General features: G+C 42.4%; 1 protein-coding gene across 2 annotated transcripts in view; it reads right to left on the bottom strand.

The window, feature by feature from the left end:
- The window catches only part of LRRC8C (leucine rich repeat containing 8 VRAC subunit C), a 55365-nt gene extending 33889 nt beyond the window's left edge, over positions 1–21476 (bottom strand). For both annotated transcript variants that reach the window (XR_012086495.2, XM_072997917.2), the window contains exon 1: positions 21137–21476. The gene's annotated coding sequence lies outside the window, so the exon portion shown is untranslated. The remainder of the gene's footprint in view (positions 1–21136) is intronic.

Raw genomic sequence — 21476 nt, 5'->3', positions numbered from 1 at the left:
TGTATTTGTTGCATCACCCTTTAGTCCTGAAGAGGCCTCTTGACATTTGGAACAAAATACTAATGCTGAAAACAAAGGAGGAGGGATTTATAGAGTTATTAAAGTCAACTCGAAATACTGTACTCATTCAACGGATGCCATGCTTTACAGTTGCATCATGCCCATGGAAGCCAACTGACAGCTCATGAGGGGCCTGCTTGATGACAATGACCGCAGCATCCCATCCATGCCCAGAGCCAGCCACAACCCCAGATGGCCACTGGAACAGAAGAAGCCCTGCAGTCAGTTTAATTCAGAACAACTTATTCTCAACCAGAAATGCTAGCTGTATACGAAGAAGACATACGAGAAATACGGAAATAGGCTTGTGGATTAAAGGTATGTGCGGTATGTACTGTATATGGATAAAAAGGGAGGCTGCAAATGCATAGGAGAAAGGAGAGGAAAGGATCCATAGGGGCTGAGAAATCAAAGCATTGCTACTAATGTTTGTGTGGGTAATTATACACGGTGTAATGCCAAAGGTATGGGTGCATGTGGAGATGCAAGAAAAAGTTTCAGGTATAAAGTAAGAAAGAGATACATGAGAGAAGGGAACTTTGCCTTACCACCTTGCACATTCCCAGTTTCATCTGATGTGGGGAACTAAGCAGGTTCAGGCCTGGTTTGTACCTGAGCGGGAGACCATCTGGGGAATACCAGATATCTCCAAACAAGGCTAAGAAACAATCCTACCTGAATCCTAAAGAGCTGCTACCATTCAGAACTGGCAATACTGAACTAAATGAACCGGTTATCTGACCCAAGGCAGGGTCCTACATTCCTCTGTTCTGCCCCATAGCCATCAGGCCTAATCTGGCACACTGTTGATCCCCAGTTCAGCCCAGAGAATTCCCTCAGTCCCCTCTTCCCATCCCCAAGGCCTCTTCCTTGGGAGACAGGGCAGGAGGAAGCTGGGAACACCACTGCTGACTTTGCTCCTCAACATCTCCATGGGGGGGGATGGTAAGGGAGTGGCAAAGCACAATCCATCGGAACTCTGGAAGAAAGTTGATGGGCAGTGGAGGGGGGGGGATGTACTCCACTTTTCCTTACCCTCACATTCTCAGGGCTGGATAGGATATATCTGCGCAACACACATTTCATGTCATTTAAGAAACATCGGCTTTCCTAACTCTGTTTCTGACCTGCCAGTACGGTATGGTTAGAAGACTACTTGATTGAATTCATTTGAAATGGTAGAGCTAAAACATCAGATGACCCCAAGATTCCTCCTTTCTGTAAATCTCCCCATTCTTCTGCATTGGCCACACACTGCATAATGTCAGTTTTCTTATGTGATTTCTCAATCCCTTTCCATTCCATGGAACAAACAGAAGCCCAAACCAATGTAAGGTTTCCTAAATAAATTAAGGAAAAACAAGAAACTGTAATGAGCTTGAGGCAAAATAGGCTACTTGTGGACAAAACGCAGGGGGTAATTCAGGAGCTGGTTCTAATTTGGCTTTGATTTTGAATTCTGTGTTTCTCCAGTTGGTCTTACCAATATAAATATAACCATGGTAAGCAGCAAGGAAGTACTAAGTGTTTTTGCTGATGCAGATTAACATCGACGTCAGACTCCAGGCAGTCCAGATGGCCTGCATTCCAGGATATGAAGGAAATTAATTTATTAATCTACTGCCCAGTGGAAACCATGGGAATTATACAGCATGAAGGATGCTTCAGAAGTGTAACAGGCTATGGCTGCAGTTACAAAAGCCAACTCCCTCAAAGTAGGTCAGAACTATTTTGCGAAGGAGACAGCTATGGGTAAGGAGGGTAGCCAGATAAGAATGTTAGGAACAGAAGTAAGGTCAGGACAGAAACTCACAGATATTCAATTCATTTCAAGCAGCAGCTACAAGATTAACTATTTCTTTGTGTCTCACTCTGGTGGCATAGCAAGCTATTTGTGATGCTTTGCAAAGCCATCACTTCCTAAAGGTTTGGCCTGATGCCCAAAATGACTTCAGGCTGGCAATATGGGAGCAGATTCCCAACTCACAGGACTGGAAATGTTCAGCTTCGTACTGGATGGACAGAGATTCAAGTCATGGCTTTACACATTTTGCCATGAGTGAGACAAATTGCAGCCTTATCTGGCATAGTCAATAGTGATGCTGGACATTGTAGATTGATTTTTCACAATACAGATTCACAAAAAAATAAGCATAAGGAAAAAAGCTTGGTCAAATCCTTTGTTTTTCTGACCTTCTTTTCTATATACAGATACATTCTCTTCTTTATCAGTCTCTCTCTCTCTCTCTCTCTCTCTCTCTCTCTCTCTCTGCCCACAGCTGCAGCCTGAAGTGCTACTGTATGGGACACAGATTTATCGCATCATCATCAACTATTTGGGAGAAGTGGATCAAGGACTATTCTGTGCTTCTGAGAGCCAGCTAATAAAATGGCTGCCAACTACTTCAGAAAAAAATGTAAAACATGTTCATATGCAGTTTTTATTTTCCCACTTACATTTAAAAACTGAAATGAAGCACAGAAATGAATGCACAGAAATTACATTTGCTAAACAAAGCAGAAGAGTTTGTTGAAAACTTAATTAACAAAAGGCATATAGATGAATTATAGTTTGAACAGTGTTGAAGCCAAGGTTTCTTCTTGTAATGGAGGGTTATTCCTCACTCCTAGATGGCACATCCCCAATACTGAAAAAAGAAGGTTGATGGTTAAACAATAAACTATCTATTGCATAAAACAAGAAATTGGAATCATATTATTACAGTTCCAAATTTGCAATTCCAGCAGAACCTTCAATTTGGGCAATGTCTTTCAACACTTGGGAAAATTCCCTCTTCTAATGGCATATCAACTGTAAAGCACAGTTTAAGCCTGAGTTATCCCAGAAACTGCTCACAGAACAGGAGTTCAAATTTAGTTTCTTTATCTCAACCTATTTCCCAAGGGATGCAAAAGTGGCACAAGATAACCACATATTCTGATTTCCTATAGGCAGCCCTGTGCAGCCAATTACAAGTACTACACAAAGATATTTGAAACTAAACAGGTACATCCATGACAATCTATTCAACACAGCAGTGCAAAAGCAGTTCTATGTCTTAAGTACACTGTGTATGCACTGATTTATAATTGATAAGAGTTATGTGGAAAAATCATCAAGAACCGCATTCAAAACTGGTTCCCATATAAATCACAAGCAGTATCCATCTTAATTAAAGAATTAGAGAACATACATTCTTAATTTATAGACTTGGCTGACAGAAGACCTGATGGGTTATGATAGCCAAGAGCTGAAATGTGCCAAAGGCATTTTAAATGGCTTCTATTTAGGGCCTAGTAGTTTACCTCTGCACAAATCAGGATTGAGGAATTTGGGGCTTTCTAGATATTGCTTGGACTTCACCTTCTAGCAGCTTTAGGCAGCAAAGATAATGGCCAACAGTGGTGGGAACTGCACTCCAACAATATCCTATTCTCTGGATCACTCCTCGTACCCAACACTGGACACTTTTGAGACTAAAGCAATTTTCAACTCATGTTGTAGGCTAATTTTTAACATGAGGCACTTTTACTTAGCAAATGCTGGGATACCTTACAGGGAAATAGGATATTATGTGAATATGTGATACAATCCTAACTTGCTAGAAATTAGTATCTAATTTAATTTAATTGGAAGCTATCAAATCCATTTAGGATTACAGTCTCAGCCTGTATACCCCCATGTTGCCTTAAGATACCGCAGAAACCATTCATTACTAAATCCAGTCCCTCTGCTCAGTACTTTAGATCTTCATATATGGCACTGAATGGAACTGGAGAGTACACAGCTTCTGAACCCTTACAGAAAATTCCCATAACTGGGAACTGGGAATAAAACTGGTCTGCAACAGCTCTTACCTCTACTGATTCAATAATTTTGGCTTATTCACCACTCCTAGAACCTCTGCAGAGAAGCAGATCCTAATTTTGTTATGACAACGTGAAAGGATTCTTTGAGAGAGAGAAAAATAGTTTGTTCCCTAATATGTTAGGTGAACACTGATTTCCTACACACCCCACACCCTTTTTTCTCCTTGAAAAGTTTTTGAGCACCAAGTTGGATTTATTTTATTTTGTAAGCCGCCCCGAGTAGACATGGTCTACAGGGGTGGGGTATAAATTAAATAAATAAATAAATTAAATAAATAAATAAATAAATAAATAAATAAATAAATAAATAAATAAATAAATAAATAAATAAATAAATAAATAAATAAATAAATAAATAAATAAAAATTACACTAAAACATGCCCTGACACTGTTACTAAACTGGAATCTCTATTATTAGAGCCTAGTTACCCAATACTCCCAGTTTGTGTTCTTTACCAGACTATCTAGTGACAACACAATTCTAGGAGCCTGTTTAAAAAACAACAACAGATTATCCAGTGTAAATATTCTTAAAGTTAGAAAACCATCTTATATTCTCACAAAGTCCAGATGTCCAAAATGACTGTTTATACGTGAAAGATACGTGAATCATCAACAAATGAGCCCAGTTTTCTTCATCTGTTGCATACTCATTGTTTAGTCAAAGTAAGCCAAACAAACAAACTCTGGCAAAAAAATTTATGACTCAACATTATTTGCAGTTTATCCTACCACATGCCTATATTCAGAGCACTGCCTTGTGGGTTATGGAGTGTGGTTCCTAGGTCAAAGAGGAAAGGGTGCATTGTGAGTAGAAAAATAGCTGTAAAATTCAAAAATCTCCCTTGAGTTGCTCAGTCCCACCTCACCCCAGGTGCAGTCTCAACCCCTTGGGGCTGTGGTTGGTTTTTCAGAAGTCTGTAGGTGGGGTGAAGGAGATACACAAACATCACATCAAGTTTGAGCCTGAAGCATTACAGAGAGGCAAATATCCTTGCTCAAGTGCCACCACACAGGAATAGCTTCCGCGAGGGTCACATCTTGTGGGGTGGGGAAAACAGACACGGAATCAACATTCTGCTTGGGACCTTGTGTTAATATTCTTTGGTGTACACATTGCTTTTTACAAGAAACAACGCACAAGCAGGAACTGCTGTACTCCCAGCACTAACTCCTTGCTTGGAAATACGGGGATCTAAAGATGAACAGTCAGACCAAAAGGCTCATCTTCTACTTGCAGAACTGAATTAACTCTGATTCTTCAATGTACCTCCTGGGAGAAAAACAGCCTGTGTGGCAAAGTCTCAGATCACCACCCAAAAGAAAGGAATAGTAAACCACTCCTCAGTATTCCACACTTAGGAAACCATGGAAAGGGTTGAAATACATCAGAACTGACTTGATAGCACATAATTACGATTATTCATCTATCTAACTGACTGGAAACTAGGTGCCCATGGTTTGAGACTGGGAGTTTTAATAGCCCGACTTGAAAAGGGGTTCCAACAAGGACATTTTGTAATTAAAGCATCTACTTCACAACAAAACTGTGGCCATAGGGTGTGATTTTGCCAGCTTACACCTGCCACATTTCACTTTTTAGAACAGCAAAATTTAGCAAAAATGTTAAGATGAATTTTTGTCTGTGTGATATTTCTGGGCCTTTCTGTAGTCCCACTGAATAATATTTTATGTTGTTGCTGCTGCTGTTGTATGCCATCAGGTTGCTTCCAACTTATGATGACCCTATGAATTAGTGACCTCCACTTTCTATTACACCACTGGAGAAGTCGCTGTGTCGGGAGATGGATACAAGCCAGAATGAAACAACATTTGTTAAATTTTGTAAGTACTTTGCATTCAGAGTAGAATGGGAAATGCTGATATATGCATCTCTTCTTAAAAACTCCTGCACTTCTTGCCAATCTAGCCTTGGTGAGGAATCCATCCTTCTGTTGATTGTAACTAAAACATTTCTGAGCTAAAAACATCAACATTAAGGGACATGGAATCTAAACTCTGAAATCACAGAACTAGTTGGAAAGAACTGGCAATCTTTCAAAAATGTGTTTAAAGACCAGCTTAATGTCCAAAATGACCCTTTTAAAAAAATAAAAAAATATCAACTTGTTTGGTATATTTTTTCCTTCTGTAGACTGCCAAAAACAATATTCCTAATTCTATTTTAACATCAAAATATTTGCAAAATCTCATAACATCATCTCATGTTGCCGACATAGCACCCTATGGTGTCCCAGTGATGTCACATGTTCTTGCCATATTGGCTGTATGAGTAGTTTAATCATATGGTCATTTTCAGAACTTAGAAAAGTTATTTCACTTGAACTGCAAGGATCTTCCAGTCAGCATGATTACTGCTGCAAAAAAGTAAACTTGTGCAAGCTTTTCTGTGCTCTGATTGTTTGCTAGTCCCATACACAGATGAAGCACGTAATTCTACCAAGATGCAGGAATCCAATGAACGGAGAGAATAGCTGGAGAGGAAGAAATGCAGGAAGAGAAAAGTTAAGAAAAGACAAGATCCTGACCAGTGGCATAGAATGTACAGCTGCTCATTGTGACTCATAGCTAACCCATCGCATATATGCAAGCTGCTGGCTTGGAGCATATTAACAATTAAGGAGGAAATTGTTTGCAGAGTTAATGGTTTCCAATTACCCATTCAAGATCAAACTACATTCAAAGATTGGGCACTGCAGTTAAGCTCAGTGGGAACAGAGGAGCCAGATGGGAATGGGGAGTGATGTCATAGTCCTTCCTACTCAGAAAGCCTCAGTGATCCCTTGCTCCACCACAACACTGACCTTATAGGATAGGGATGGTGTTCTCTTACATATCACAGGATGTTCTGGGTAGAGTAATCTAGCATTAAGACCCTACGGATGCTCCTGGATGGTAAGAGTGGAAAATGAGACACAGGTTCTGCTTCATGGTGGGAAAATTATAATTACGAAGAAATTAAGTCGAATTCTGCACGGCAAGTGTACAGAACATGTGCCTTTCCCAGTTGCTACATTAATTTTCACAAACAGATATTCTGGGCTGATAGAAACTTTAGTCCCACCGTATCTGCAGGGCTGCATATTCCCCACCACTTCTGTACATGAATGTTTTTCAAAAGATAATTATAAATTGTATGGTCCTGAGACAGCTCTGGTGGCCCAGATGGATGAATGATCTCCTTTGCTATCTGGAAAAAAAAAACAGGACTGATCCCTGCTGATACTGTTAGATCTTTCAGCATCCTTTGATGCAGTGGATCACGCATTTTGTTGTAGTGGCTTTTATCTTTTGTCACCTCTACTTATATAACCTCCTGCACCACCTAAGGTTATCCAGGGCTGTCCTTCTCATGCTAACCAAGCTCATCTAGGACTGCCTTTCTATTGGGGCCAACCACCGAAGCAGTCCAGCTTATCTGTGGAAAAAAAATCCTTCTGTGTTGTTCCCCCCATGCTGTGGATTTCTTTTTCTGAGTCCCCATGAATTATGGCACTCCTGCAGGGATTCAGGAGGCAATGTAAGATGGAGCTGTTTCAGTGGGCCTTCGGAGGTGGCACACATTTTTATATGTTAATAGTCATACTGCAGATAGATTTTAATGTTGCAGATTTTAATCACTGATATGGAGTATCTTATTGTTATATGTATCGCTTTTGTGTTGCACACTATTCTTGGTCTCTTTGGAGAAAAGAATGGCATATAAATGAAATAAACATACGTGGGTGGAATTTAAATTAAGCTGATTAAATCAATATTTTCCGCTAATGCTTGGGGCTGGCCCTTACTGGCAAAAGGGGTGAAGAGCCTTCATAGTGATCTGCCTCTGACATAGGAAAGGGGAAGTGAATAGCGGAGATGCAGTTCTGTTGTCCCATGGTTGCGGTATCCCTCTGCATGACTTCTCCCAAGGTTTGAGAAGGCAAGAACTTATTGCCCCCTCTGCCTTCTTTCCCATGAGGAGGGATAAGAGAGGTGGTTGACTTCTACCCCAAACCATCAAGTGGCTGGAGAGTGGAATGGACTCCATCAAAGAATGTCTGTATGGTGAGTGGAGAGAGAAAAAGCTAATTATCACTATCCTGGAATATTAAAAAACTGTGTCCCTCTAAGGTCCTGGAAAGATGCCTAACTGGCTCTCTTTCATGAACTCCAAACATCCCCTCCCTTTCCTGTTCTTAGGGATGGGAAATGCCAGGAATATATCTAACTGTTCATGTCTTTGTGATTGTGTAAGGGGGAGGAATAATAATTATTGCATGCCACCAAGTTGGTGACCCTCTCCAGGGCTTTCTACTCAGAAATGATTTTGCCATTCACTTCCTTTGGGACTGTGAAACTTTCCCAAGGCCACAGATTCCTGGAGGTATTAAATGACCAGGATTCTTTTCTGAAGAGGCACTGTGGCAAACTGGATTCCTGACCTCTGTCTCCACAGCCAGGTACACTCAGACATGGTAACTCACTGGAGGATGACAGTAGTAAAAACCACTCCTTAACTACCTCCACACATACCTTGAAAACATATTAGGATCACCTAAGTCAGATGCATATCCATAAAGGGAAGGGAAACAGAATCAAAATAGTTGGGATTCTGCCTTGAAATGAATGAATGAACCAACCAATCATTGTTGTGAATTTCACTTAATTTATTTTCCTTTTTCTGCCAACAAAGTGCAAGGAGGAGTAAATCCTGCAAATGGCAGGGTCTCAGCCAAGTGAGCTTAACTTTGAAAGACAAAACAGCTTGAAAGTGGTGATGCGTGGGTTCACTTTGCTTCTGCTCAAAATCAATTCATAAAGACCTATAGGCTGAATCTTGTTGTTAAGTGTAGTAGGTCACACTAGAGTAAGCTCATTGTATCAGTGGGGATTTGGTGAGTCAACCCCTCTGTGATTTCCATTTATTCAAATGGATCTCCTTCAGTTCTAATTTACTAGGCCAAAGTAAGCCATAACTATTCCATGGAGCTTTTGGAGAAGCTGATTCCCCAAATCCCCACAGATTCAGTGAGCCTACCCTAGTGAAACTTACCGTACTAAGCAACAGTATGCAGTTATTTATACTGTGCCATATTGCCAGATCATTTTCAAACTAAAGGCACATTTCTGCTGCTTCTTGCTTTGTATTTCAAGTGAAGAATTACTCACAGAGATTATGCCTGGTTCTGTAATAAAGTCAGACATGAAGTCAAACAATTTCATATTTCAAATGAGATAACTACAGAGTTCAGCTGCACTGCTACCCAATCAAGGCTTTGCTTCCCACAGTATGTGTACCAATTTCTTTTTTTCAACTGCTGCCTCATCATTTAGGATTTGAGGGAAAATAGAAAACAAGAAACAAACAAAAGAACAAAAACCTTCTACAAAGCATGGAACATATGACATTGTCCCTCTCACACAACCTACATTGATAGTCCACTAATATATTATGGGCAGTATATATTCAAATGGTTGCTATCATAATTGCAGCAACAGAAGATTGGTAGAAGGCTCTCCCATAAAACACCTACAAGCACAGCATTCTAGATGTGCTGTTGGCTCACAAATACAGCTGTTATACTTCTACTGCAGCCCAAAACAAAACAAAACAAAAGATTTTGAGCAGATACTGTTAGCATGGAATTATCTCTCTAGAGCAGTACCAGTTCTGTTCTGTACAATACAGCAGCAATTGTGTGCCTGAGTGTGGCTTCAAGTACTTCATTCTCTGCAGCCACTCACTCAGATAAAGAAGGGTTATGGAATGGGTGCCCAGAGTGAAGATAGCAAGAATGAAATGCATAGAGACAGGCATTACTTTCAGGCATTTTGGTGTACATGTTGCATCATATTCTAGTGCAAGAGACATCACAGCTGAACCTCTCATATTTTGGGTTCATCTGTAGCTTGAGTTCAGTTTCCACTTCCAGTTTCTTTATGAATCAGATTTCTTTCTGGAAGGAAAAAAGAAACACCATAGTATCTTTGAAAATGTCCAAACTTGCAAAACGAAGAAGCAAACAAAACCACAAACTGCATTGCATACCCCAAACCAGATCAAAACAGTAACGGCAACAATGCCACACTGTTGTTTATCTGAGTCTATCCAACTCTTCTCTTTAAGACTTCAGGCTGACATAAAGTATCCCCCTTTTATCCCCAACAACAACCCTGTAAAATAGCTGAGAGCCAGTAAATAATCCTTGGTCACATAGTAAGTTCTGTGATGAACAAGAAAGAAAAACCCAAATTTCTACAGTCCCTGCCCAACAATCTAACTACTACACCATGCCAGCTTACATTAATTGGCACCTGACTCTAGGGTAATTCTTCACTTTCTGTAAGTAAGAAACCAAACGAACTGCACAGGTGACTGCTTTATACAGACTTTCCCAAGTTCTGCTGCAATTCAACACTGAGCATATAGAAAACTCTGTATCTATAAAGGGGTTCATTCTGAGTCCTAGGCCCTTCCCCCCTCACAACTGTTGGTTTAAAATCACACCACCGTGGAACCAGAGAGAGAGAGAGAGAGAGAGAGAGAGGAAGGAGTGGCTGCTTCCATGATTTGTGGCTTCTGAGTATAAAGGACTTATTCTACCTTATGCCTGCCTGCCAAACAAGGAGGCTTTTAATGACCTGCAGTGTTTCTTAGCAGACATCAGCCTTAGTACACCTGGATGAATGGAATTATATGTTCTGCTCCAAATTCATATCTGGCACTTGTATTATTAGAAGGATATTAAGACAGGACTTCAGAGTTATTAGACAAATGGTAGAATAACAGTGCAACCCTTTCTGCTTGGAAATATACCTCAGGCAAGCATGCAAAGCACTGCAGCCTAAATCTCCAGAATATAGAAAAGCGTTATTTGGCATCACATCTCTGATTCAGTTATCCAAAAGGACAGCCCACTTCGGCTGTTCTTCCTAGGGCATAGTACTGATGATTACATAGGTGGCCCAGATTCATTGATCTGTTACTCTGCAGTGCTACACTTAGAAGGATATTAGTGTAGTGCTATACTTTCTAAGGAATCTGTAGCCATTCAACTATTCTGAATTACAAGTCCCACCATGCTGGACCATACAATGGACAGGACTAGTCAGAACTGAAATCCAATGACATCTGGAGTGCTAAAAGCTTCCCATTTTCTTTAATAGGGAAACTGAATGGAGGGAGCAAGGGAAACCTTCCCTTCCTGTGTTAAGCCCAGACACAGCTATCACGTTCTTTCTTTTTCCTTGCTCTTCTGGATTTTGATGCTGGATCTGAAGGTCTGTCCACCAACACCATTATGCCACACTAGTTTTTTTTTTTAAACCAATAGACTCACATCCCTTTATGGAATTAGCAGTTGACTTCTTTGAGAACTGTAGCCTACCACATACCACCAAAAAGAGGTAACTGGACCTAAGTGTTCAAAACTTGGTGTTAAATAGCCTTTGGCCTATTAACTTGTTGTCTTGCTATTAATACATGTGTAGCACATGTCATCTCCTCAAGCTAAAGATGATTTAAAACAGCAGTGATGCTCCAATCAACTGCCACAGTCTTGCTTTAATTTTTTTTTTAATTCAACATTTGCTTTTAAGAACCCATTGATATGTACTGTGGTTGATGGGGAGAATGCACAGGAGATGACACACATATAACAGAACCAGAGACCGACCACACACACACACACACACACACACACACACACACACACACAAAAGGTGGACATGCATTTGCTCAGATGCCCTTTCATCCCCACCCCATTGAACCATCAAAATGATACATCAGTAGGGTGGGGATGACAGAGAAATGATTCAAAATGTAAAATATTCATACCTGCTGCTGATTCCTTTCTTCTCCCTTCCCTCAATCAATATATATACAAACAGCAAGTGTTAAGGCTAGGAGTTTGAAAAGAGCAGAACACAAGCACAGCCCTGGTGAGAAGGCAGACAGGAGTATTGTTGTTTTAAGCATTAAAAGAAAGAGGAAACCAAAGCGGGGGGGGGGGGGGAATGGTAGAAAAGGAGAGGAGAGATGGAAAAGATGGTAATTAAAAAAGGGGTAAAACAGAAGTTGAAGGACAGTGGACAACTTGTTACCCTTCAAACGTTGGGACAATGCCCATCAGCCATAGCCAACATATAGCAACGGTGAAGGTTGGTGACCATTCCCAACTTAATGGAACTTGAAATATTAGCTATTTCACCATATCACCCACTGATTTATTTCTGAGCAAACAGAGGCAGGATTGTTCTATTAGGGACTGAGACGCTTCCACCCACTTTCATCATAACAAACCACACACCTTGTGGGCAGTTAAAGCTACAGTCCTGGGCAACTTTTCCTGCTAGGAACTCCTACTAAAATCAATGAGGCTTACTTCCAAGTATAGGATTGCACTGTTAAATGCCTTTTCTGACCTCATTTGACAATTCAAGCACGCATTCACTCCGTGCATTACTTTGGAGCCAAATAGCAACAAAATCAGATACACTATGAAGATTGCTCTAAGCAGAGGATGAAAACATTTCTGAGGTGGGGAGTGGGGCGGGTGGAGAACACAATTTAACTAAACTGGCCTCCCTATCCAACAGATTACCTAAAGAATTATTCTCTTTGCTGATTAAAAATCCCTCGGGTAACCAATCGAAATGGCAAATGAAAGATGAATCAAGCATGTGTGTCCTCAACATAAGCGAGAGTCTAATGGCCAAAGCTTAAACCTGTTTATTCAGAAGCACAGCTGGTTGATTTCAGTGAGACTTATTTCCAGTTGAGTACTGTTAGGAGCTGTGCAAATCTGTGCATGCTGTGGTTCAGTGAGGTTAACTCCCAGGGTGAATGGGACTGTTGCCTCATAGGGCAATCTATGAATGTTTACTCAGATAAAAACCATACAGTATTCAATGGGATTTAATCCCAAGTAAATTTACATAGACTGCAGTCTCAACCCTCTGGCAGTTTTAAACGAATTCACTTCCAATAATTTGTCACAGATCAGACAATGAAAATCTGGAAGAAGTTTCTCTCTCGCACACACACACACACAAACACACACAGAGAAAGAAACAGCCTTTTCCACCCTCCATCCAATAATGAACGCACACTCCTGGAGGAATATTTCTGCTTCCTGCAAAAATGGCAACAGCAATATTTGAATATTTTAGTTGCAATCTTGCCTGAGCTGTGAAACAGCATAACTGTAATGACTGCCTGCAATGAGAGCTTAACAGAGCTGATAAACTTTACATCTTTGAAACACAGCTCTTCAAATCATCTAAAAATGTAATCTTTCCCATACTCTGGATGTTAAGATATCTACCTATGGGCAAGACTGGGGAACTGCCAAACATCTAATAAAAGCAGCAACACTGCATTGCCAGATACCTCGACAAAAGAGCTAAAGACAGGCACCAGAAAGAAACCCTTTAGTATATCACTTTGCAATGAATTACACCATTTGTATCTATTTGGAAAGAGCACATTTTACTTCTTGTCTGTTCAGCAAAATGTCCATGCCTAATATTCAAGTGGAATATGCTAAGCTACTAATTATACAGGCCTGATCACCATGATGCAAAGCACCTCCATGCATTGCTGACCAAGTGACGAAAGTACCTCTAACTGCCTGCATACCTGTGACCAGATGCAACTGGTTAGTTTGGAGGTGATATCCTCTAAACCAGAGGTTCTCAGCCTTGGGTCCCCCAGATATTCTTGGACTAGAATTCCCAGAAGACTCCACCACTAGCTCTGCTGGCCAGAATTTCTGGGAATTGTAGTCCAAGAACATCTGGGGATGCAAGGTTGGAAGTCACTGCCCTAAATCTTTCCCAACCTGTCAAATCTCCGAATGTTGTTGGACTGCAAGTCCCAGTATCCTCTATCAATGGCAATACTGGCTGAACTCGATTCACATCCAAGGCCCCAAGGCAAGGAACAAGTGGTCTAAACCAGTGGTCCCCAACATTGGGCCTCCAGATGTTCTTAGACTACAGCTCCCAGAAGCCTTCACCACCACCTCTGCTGGCCAGGATTTCTGGGAGTTGAAGTCCACGAACATCGGTTGGGGACCACTGGTCTAAACAATGGTGGCAAGGGCTGGGAACAGGTCACAGGATGACGCTGACTTCCTCCTCAAGCAAACGAATAAATAAACAACCATTTCAGTACCAGACAAAACTCTTTGGGCAAGACATCTCCGGACCAAGCACCGTTGCCAGCGGAGCTCTCTCCAACCACCACAAATAATTTATGCCTCTGATGGAAAACACATTGATAAAGCCCTCAGCAGATGACCCTACAAATTGGAAGGATGGTGGAAGAGCAGATATTTTCTCTGCTATTTGAAATAAAAGCTGCTTCAGATTATAAAGTAGGACCCATATGTTGAGTTCAGCCCAGAAATAAACAAGCAGCCAATTAAGCTGACTTAAAATTGACAAGCTGGGTTGAACTAGTCAATATCCTGGCGGTCCGATTTTGCACTAACTGAACCTTCCAAACAGCCTTTGATGGTAGTTCTAAGTAATGGCAAACTATGATTGGTTGAACAAAGAATGCATGAAGGGATTCAAGACACAGAAGAGAAACCAGGAGATATTGGAATTAAAGATGCATTCCCAATATCTTAAACCATGACATGGAGAAATGTAAACAATGCATCTAAACTCAGCCATAGCACATTACTGCCTGGCATGGAACAGGCATATCATTTGAGCTACGAATCAGAAAATGCTGGTTCTGAATCTTGCCTCTGCCACAAATTCACTAGATTTCCTTAGAAAAGTCACTCTACCTTAGTCTACTTCTCTATGGAATGAGGGACTGTAATACTGTAAAAAAAGCAATGCACTTTAATACTGACTAGAGAGTGTGATGCAGTGGATAGAGGACCCAGGACACATGGGTTAAAATTCCCACTTGGCCATGGAATTTCAGTGGAGAGAGCAGTGGTAAACCATTCCTTGGACTTCTGGTCACAAAGCATACAAAGTGCTTTGGATCCTTGAAAGTACTATAAAGTGCTATACAAATGTTAAGAATTATAACTCTAGGAAAGAGATCTTTCACAAGATGGTTTTACCAGTTGCAAAGAAATGGCAGTCAATCTAAAGGACTGGGTAGCTAAGCAGGCAGAAGGATTCTGAACATTGTTGTCTGAAAAAAAACTACGTTTTCAAACTCAAAACATAACATGCCATGCTCAAACAATCATGCTTTAAGGACTAAGCCCATCAAAAACACATTTTAAAAAAATCATTTTCCAGGCACAATTCAAAGTGTTGATTATAACCTATAAAGCCTGAAACAGCTTGTGTCCAAGCCATCTCAAAGACTGTATCTCCCTTTAAGAGCCTACTTGGGTGTTCAGAACATCAGGAGAGAGCTTTCTCTCAGTCCCACCACTTTCGCTAATGTGTTTGCTGGGGACCTACAAGAGGGCCTTCTCTGTTGTTGCTCCCAGACTTTGGAACTCCCTCCCACAGGAGGACAACAGCCCAATCCCATCTTTGCTGCCCTTCTGCATACAGGCAAAGACCTTTCTCCTCAGGAAAGTTTTCCCTCAGTGACTGGTTGCTTGAGTGGGTTTTTTTAATGGATTGTTGTGCCTTATTGCTTTGGAATGTGGTTTTGATGTTGCTTTTGTTTACTGTTTTTTAGCGTAGTATTGCTTAATTCTTTTTAGTATTTGTATACTTACTGCTTTTAGCTTTAATATTGCCTTTTAATGATGTAAGCAGCTTTGGGACCTTTGTAAAAAGAAAGACAAGGTAAAATATGTTTACCAGCCTTTCTTCTTAAAAAGGACCCAATTAATTAACAATGGAACCAGGCCATCATACAACTCTCTTCTAGTCTTCAGAAATGTGAAAGAGCTTAACCCAGACTAAGCATGTGAAACTGTCACTCTGCATTTGGCAAATCTTAACACTTGAATCAGATCTTTATGCCAATTTCTTCATTGCCCAAGAATAAAAATAAATAATTTGCAGAATAAATAGGATATTCATTCTGTACGTTTGTACGAATGTATGAATCTTATGATTCAGGAAGTAGACTTGTTCACAAAAACTTACATTAAAACACAGCAGTTCATCTTTAAAGTGTCACAACATTTTTGTCTTCTCTATTTTTGCTTGTTGCCTGATAAGCAAAAAAGAATATTTCTTTCTGAACTAAGATGACTCTGAAAACACACAGCCATATTTTTGAACTTTCATGCCTCTTTTTATCCTACTCAACCTTTCTTCACAAGTTACGAATAATCCTAGAGGATTCAAAAGCTGAGGAATGACAATTATCCTAATGAAATTAATGTATTGCTCCCCTGTAGATTTTCTTTTGTACTTATGGAATAATCTCTGTTTTTGACTATTAACAGTAACAGATCAGCGGTACTTTATAGATACTGTACTTGTATAGAAGAACTATTACACAGTGGTATGTATAGCACATGACTGGTGTCTGTAGCTCAGTGGTAAAGCTCATGTTTCAGATGTAAAAGACCCCTGGCTCTAACCCTTCCTTCTTCAGTTAGGGCTGGGAAAGGCTCCTACCTCAGATTTGGGCATCTGATGTCAATTGGCGCAGGTAATAGTGAGCTAAATGAGACAATGGTTTGATTCAGTATAAGACAGCGATCTACATACAGCCTACCTGGATTAAGGAAGAAAAGTGATCACATTTAAAACCACACAAAAACCAGTGAGGTGCTGGCTGTAAACCAGCAGACACGAAGGAAGTACTGTACAGAAATAGAAGCATGCTTCAACAGAGAACAAAACAGCAAAAAGAGAGGAAATGATTCATGAACTACAGGTGCTTTTTTAAAAAAAGTCATTTTTCCAATTCCATGTAAACTTGAAAACAGCTCTCAGCATTAGATATGCCTATAGTTCCAATACCAGATGTGCTGGTACAAAATAAAGCAATCTGATTAATTAATAAAGAAACAAACCTATTTTGTGTACTGTGATAGAAAATAGATAATGCAGATAAATTAGCAGGCTGTGCTGGGTACATATTCTAGAAGTTGTAGTTCAGAAAGCAACTTTTCCAAGCTCTGGGAATTAAATATAAGATAAAGTACTGTATAATTAATTATGAGAATTTTTATCTGTATTTACATGTGCAGTGCTGTAGATAACTGGAAATGCCGAGGATTAATTGTTCTGAAACTCTCAACTTTCTAAAATACATTCTTTCCTCGCTGCATGACACCATGGCATCATCATGTTCCTATGGGTGTGGCTAGCTGTACACAGCTAACAAATAAAAATTTCCACAAGGAAGCATGTAATTAAGCCTATAAAACCTATAGTGACCAGCAGAACAAGTCACATCTGATGTGCAGTCCAAGAACAAGCAACTTGATGCCCTCCTATATTTTTAATAACAACAACTATCAATCCCACACAGCATGAGGAATGTTCAGGGATGATGGGAATTGTACTTCAAAATATCAGAAGGTTACCACGTTACCTATTTCTGAAGTCACCCATTCCTAAGAGCCTGTGCTGTTAGGTTTTTCTATACATTTTCAATGAATTCTAAAAGACATAACAAATTAAGGGTCCAAATATAAACGTACAGTACTACAAAAAAAAGAAAAGAAAAAAGAATCCTTCTCATTCACAAGCAAATGCTTTTTACTACAGTGACTAAGCTTACCCTCAAACAAGGCCAACATGTAAGAGTTGTTCAGATTTCAAAGAATGCTTAGTTTCTTTTTTCAATTACAGGCAATGTAGAGAAATTGGCACAGTCCACTGTCTCACATCACCAAGAATGAGAAATAAAGACAATCCATTAGACTACCTGACAACAAACTTTTATTTTTGAATCTTCAAGAGACTAACCATTTTTAAGAGAACACAAATCAGTTGGGTGTGCTTCTCCTTTGCTCCACTCAGCCATGTTTCACTATTCATTATGGTTTCACTTTCTCATATACTGGTCAACCACATAAGCAAAAAACCCTCTTGCCAGACGTTCTTTCAAAAGTCCCAACATGCAACCAAGGCTATGAAAACCAAGTAGTTCAAGACTGAACATGAAGTCTATTCTGACAGTGCAACCCTATGTCTGTCTCATCAGAAATAAGACCTGCTTATTTTAAATCTTACTCCCAGGTAAGAGTATGCACCGTGTAAGGCTGCTGGAGGGGGGGGGAATACCAAGGGGGCCACATGTGGCCTGCAGAATCCATGTTGCTTACCTCCATATTGCAGATAGGTAGAGGAATCCTAAGCGGCAGGCAGCAGAGTGAAGCAGCTGCTCCTCAAAGGTCTACCGGCTCAGACTCACCAGAATGGGAAAGTAAGGTGAATAACTGCAATATCCTTGAGTCTGTCTAGAAGTAACTGTGGTGAACATGTCGGTCTAACCTAGTGAATGGCATCTTGTGCCAGTGACTTCACTTGAGCATCTAGAGGGTTGAATATGAAAGCATCTCAAACTGCAAAAATCCAAAAAAGAAAATAGTACCCACATCATAACAATAATGATGATGTGCCTTCAAGTCAATTCTGAATTATGGCAACCCTTTCCAGGGTCTTCCAGGTAGAGAATCCTCAGAAGTGGTTTCCCAGTCTTCTAGGGTTGTCCTGGGACTGTGCAGCTTGCTCAAGGCCACACAGGCTGCCTCTACTCACAGGAGGCCCAGTGGGGAATCAAACTCCCAACCTCTGGCTCCATAGTCAGATACCCAAACCAGTGAGTTACTTGAGCCAGTGTTACCCACATCTTCGCTCAATTTCTTAATCCAGGCCCGGCGTCTTTCCCAAGCCATTTGATTGCTTCGCCTGGTTCTGATATAAATGGGAAATAGAACAATAGATTTCCCCCAAATCAGAATTTGGAAATGTTACTTTTTGGGGTCTAACAATGTTCAGAATCTCTATAACCATTCAAAAAAATGGTTCTAGGGTCTGCTCCAAATATCTGGAAACTCTCAAGTAAAGTGGCGGTATAAATTTAAGAAATAATAACAAAGGGAGAAGAGAAAATCCTGCAGGAACCCATATCATAAATGTCACACAGTATTCAACAAAGCTCCAAGCCCTATCTTCTGGAATGAGGTGCCAAAAGTGTGCCCTCAGAAACAACTCAGAGATCTTTTTATAATACTTACAAGGATGCAAAAACATTCACTAGCCCTTCTGTGCCTGGATAACTTACGTTATGTATCAGCCACACATCTCCAAGAAGCACAGACATAGCACTTTCCCCCCAAAGCTCCATTGTTTAGCCGCCTAGAGTGGTCCTGACCCGACCAGATAGGCAGGATATTAAATAAATAAATAAATAAATAAATAAATAAATACATACATACTCACTTGGCGGCCTTTATGAGTATTTTTAATTTCCTGCATATTGTTCCTATATGGCTCTCAAGAAGCTCCCGACAGCACACTTCATGCCCCTATGGCATTATGTCCCTAACAACAATCCTGAAAGGTCGGTCAGGCAAAGTGATAGCGAACCGCCCAATGTCTCCCAGTGAACTTCATGCCTCAGCAGGGACCTGATTTTGGTTTTTCCCAAGCCTCTCCCAGGACTCCAGCCACTAGTAGCTAGCAGAGAGTGGTGGGTGCCACCATCTCCCTGTCAAGGTGTAGTGGATGAACAAACAGCAGAATGTCTGTGACCCTCCAGATGCTGCTGGACTACAACTCCCATCGCCACCAGCCATTTATTTGCTGAGCTGCCCAGGGCCCAGCCTTCCAAGATTGGTTAAATGAGTACCCAGCTGGTGGGCCGTAGTGGTGGTGGAGTTGCCGACAGAATTATTGTTGTAAACCTCCCAGAGAGTGTGCCAACGACTACAGAGCGGGTCTATACGTGGAAACAACAATGGCTGGAGAACTAAAGGCTCACTAAGCTTTGTGTCCAGGTTTCCTTACCCACTTGCTCTTGGACCGGGAAGGAAAGTGTAGATAACGCCACACAGCAGTTTCTCCACCATTACATGGTTTGGGTGGCACCGACCGCAGTGGGCTGGTGCTTGCTTGTCCACACAAATTGCACTTTGGGCCTCACCAGAGGAGAAGGAGCCTGGCATGGTCCCCGTTACCTCAGCCTCAAGTGCATTCAAAGTTAAAAATGGGGTACCTCTTTACTTATAACAACGCAAGACTGAAGTGATCCATTCAGCAGCAAGATCTTCACTCCCCCGCTCGACATTTCCGTGTTTCCCCAGCCAGCTCCCCCCCCCCCCGCTGCCGGCCGTCTGTCGGACTTTTTTCACGAGGGGGGGTGGAGGCCAGTCCTAAAACCGCTAACTGTGCTCCGTTGGCTCGCTCGCCTCCCGCTTCTCTTCCAAAAAACGGCCGAAGCTCTAAGCGGAAAGGCGCGCCCCGTCCCGGGGATCTTCCCAACTTTTAGGAAAAGGCTGATCGTTTTTTTCGAGCTCAGCAACTTTTCAACCTCTCCTTGGAGAACAGTCGCGATCAAGTGGACGCGGAGATCTGTTTTTTTCTTGGGGAGGGCGCGGGGGGGGGGGAGAAGCCTTTTTTCGAGGGAAGGACACAGACGGCTCCTCAGGAAGCCAAGCCGGGACAAGGCAACAAAAGCATAGCGGAGCCAGAGGCATTTCGCGCTGCAAACCAACGGCTCGCTAATTGTCCGTCGTCGTCGTCTTCCCCCCCCCCCCGCCAGCCCCAGCGCCGCGCTCGCGGGAGACAAAAGGCGCCGCTAATTAATTGCTCGGAGCCGATCGCCTTCCCGCGCCCGGGAGGACCGAAGGGGACGCAGGAAGGAGGGAGGGAAGGGGGCAGCAACATTCAGATCACGCCACCCCAAGGAGCCAGGGTGGCCCCTCCCGCACCCTGACCCCGCTCCCGGCTCCTGTGCCCGAGAAGGGGGTCCAGCGATCAGCTCCCCTACGCGGAGGCGCGAAGAGTGTGAAGACCTCCCTGGCAGAGAGGCTCCATCCTGACTTTGGGGGCTCAGCCTCCACTCCTTCCAGCCCCTCAACCAAGCCACTGCTTGGACACACTTCTTTCTCACGCCTGCCCGACACCCCCCACACACACACACATATCTCAATCCCAGGGTAAACAGAGGGTTCCGATGGACAAGCCCCCAAGGTAGGCGCCCCCAGCGTGGCCGGGGCCGGGCAGCGGCCAGGGGCGCCAGGCGGGCGACGCGCCGGCGACGGGGCTGCTCCATCCTGCCTCGGCGGGCGCGCTCACCTCGCGGGGAAAGGAGAGCGGGGCGCGGCGACCGCGGCGCTGAGGTGGGTGGCGCTGGCGGCGGGAATCACGGGCGGCCAGGCGCGGCGGGTTCGGCGGCGACAGCGGCGTCCTCTTCCATGGTCGATGCGCCCCGCCAAAATCCGCCCGGAGAGTGCGAGGCCGCGGTGCTCTCGCCCTCCTCCAGCAGCAGCAGCAGCAGCAGCACCAGCCCGCCTCTCCTCCTCCTCCTCCTCCTGCCGCCGGCCGCCACCTCCGGGCCACTCCCTGCTCCGACGCGGACGCGCACGTGGCTTCCCGAGGCTGCCGGCCGCTGCGGAGGCACAGACATGGCCCGGAG

Source organism: Pogona vitticeps, chromosome 4 (genome assembly GCF_051106095.1).
Source record: "Pogona vitticeps strain Pit_001003342236 chromosome 4, PviZW2.1, whole genome shotgun sequence".
Classification (NCBI taxonomy): domain Eukaryota; kingdom Metazoa; phylum Chordata; class Lepidosauria; order Squamata; family Agamidae; genus Pogona; species Pogona vitticeps.
The sequence above is the reverse complement of the archived record's forward strand: the minus strand, read 5'-3'. Positions and strand labels throughout refer to the sequence as shown.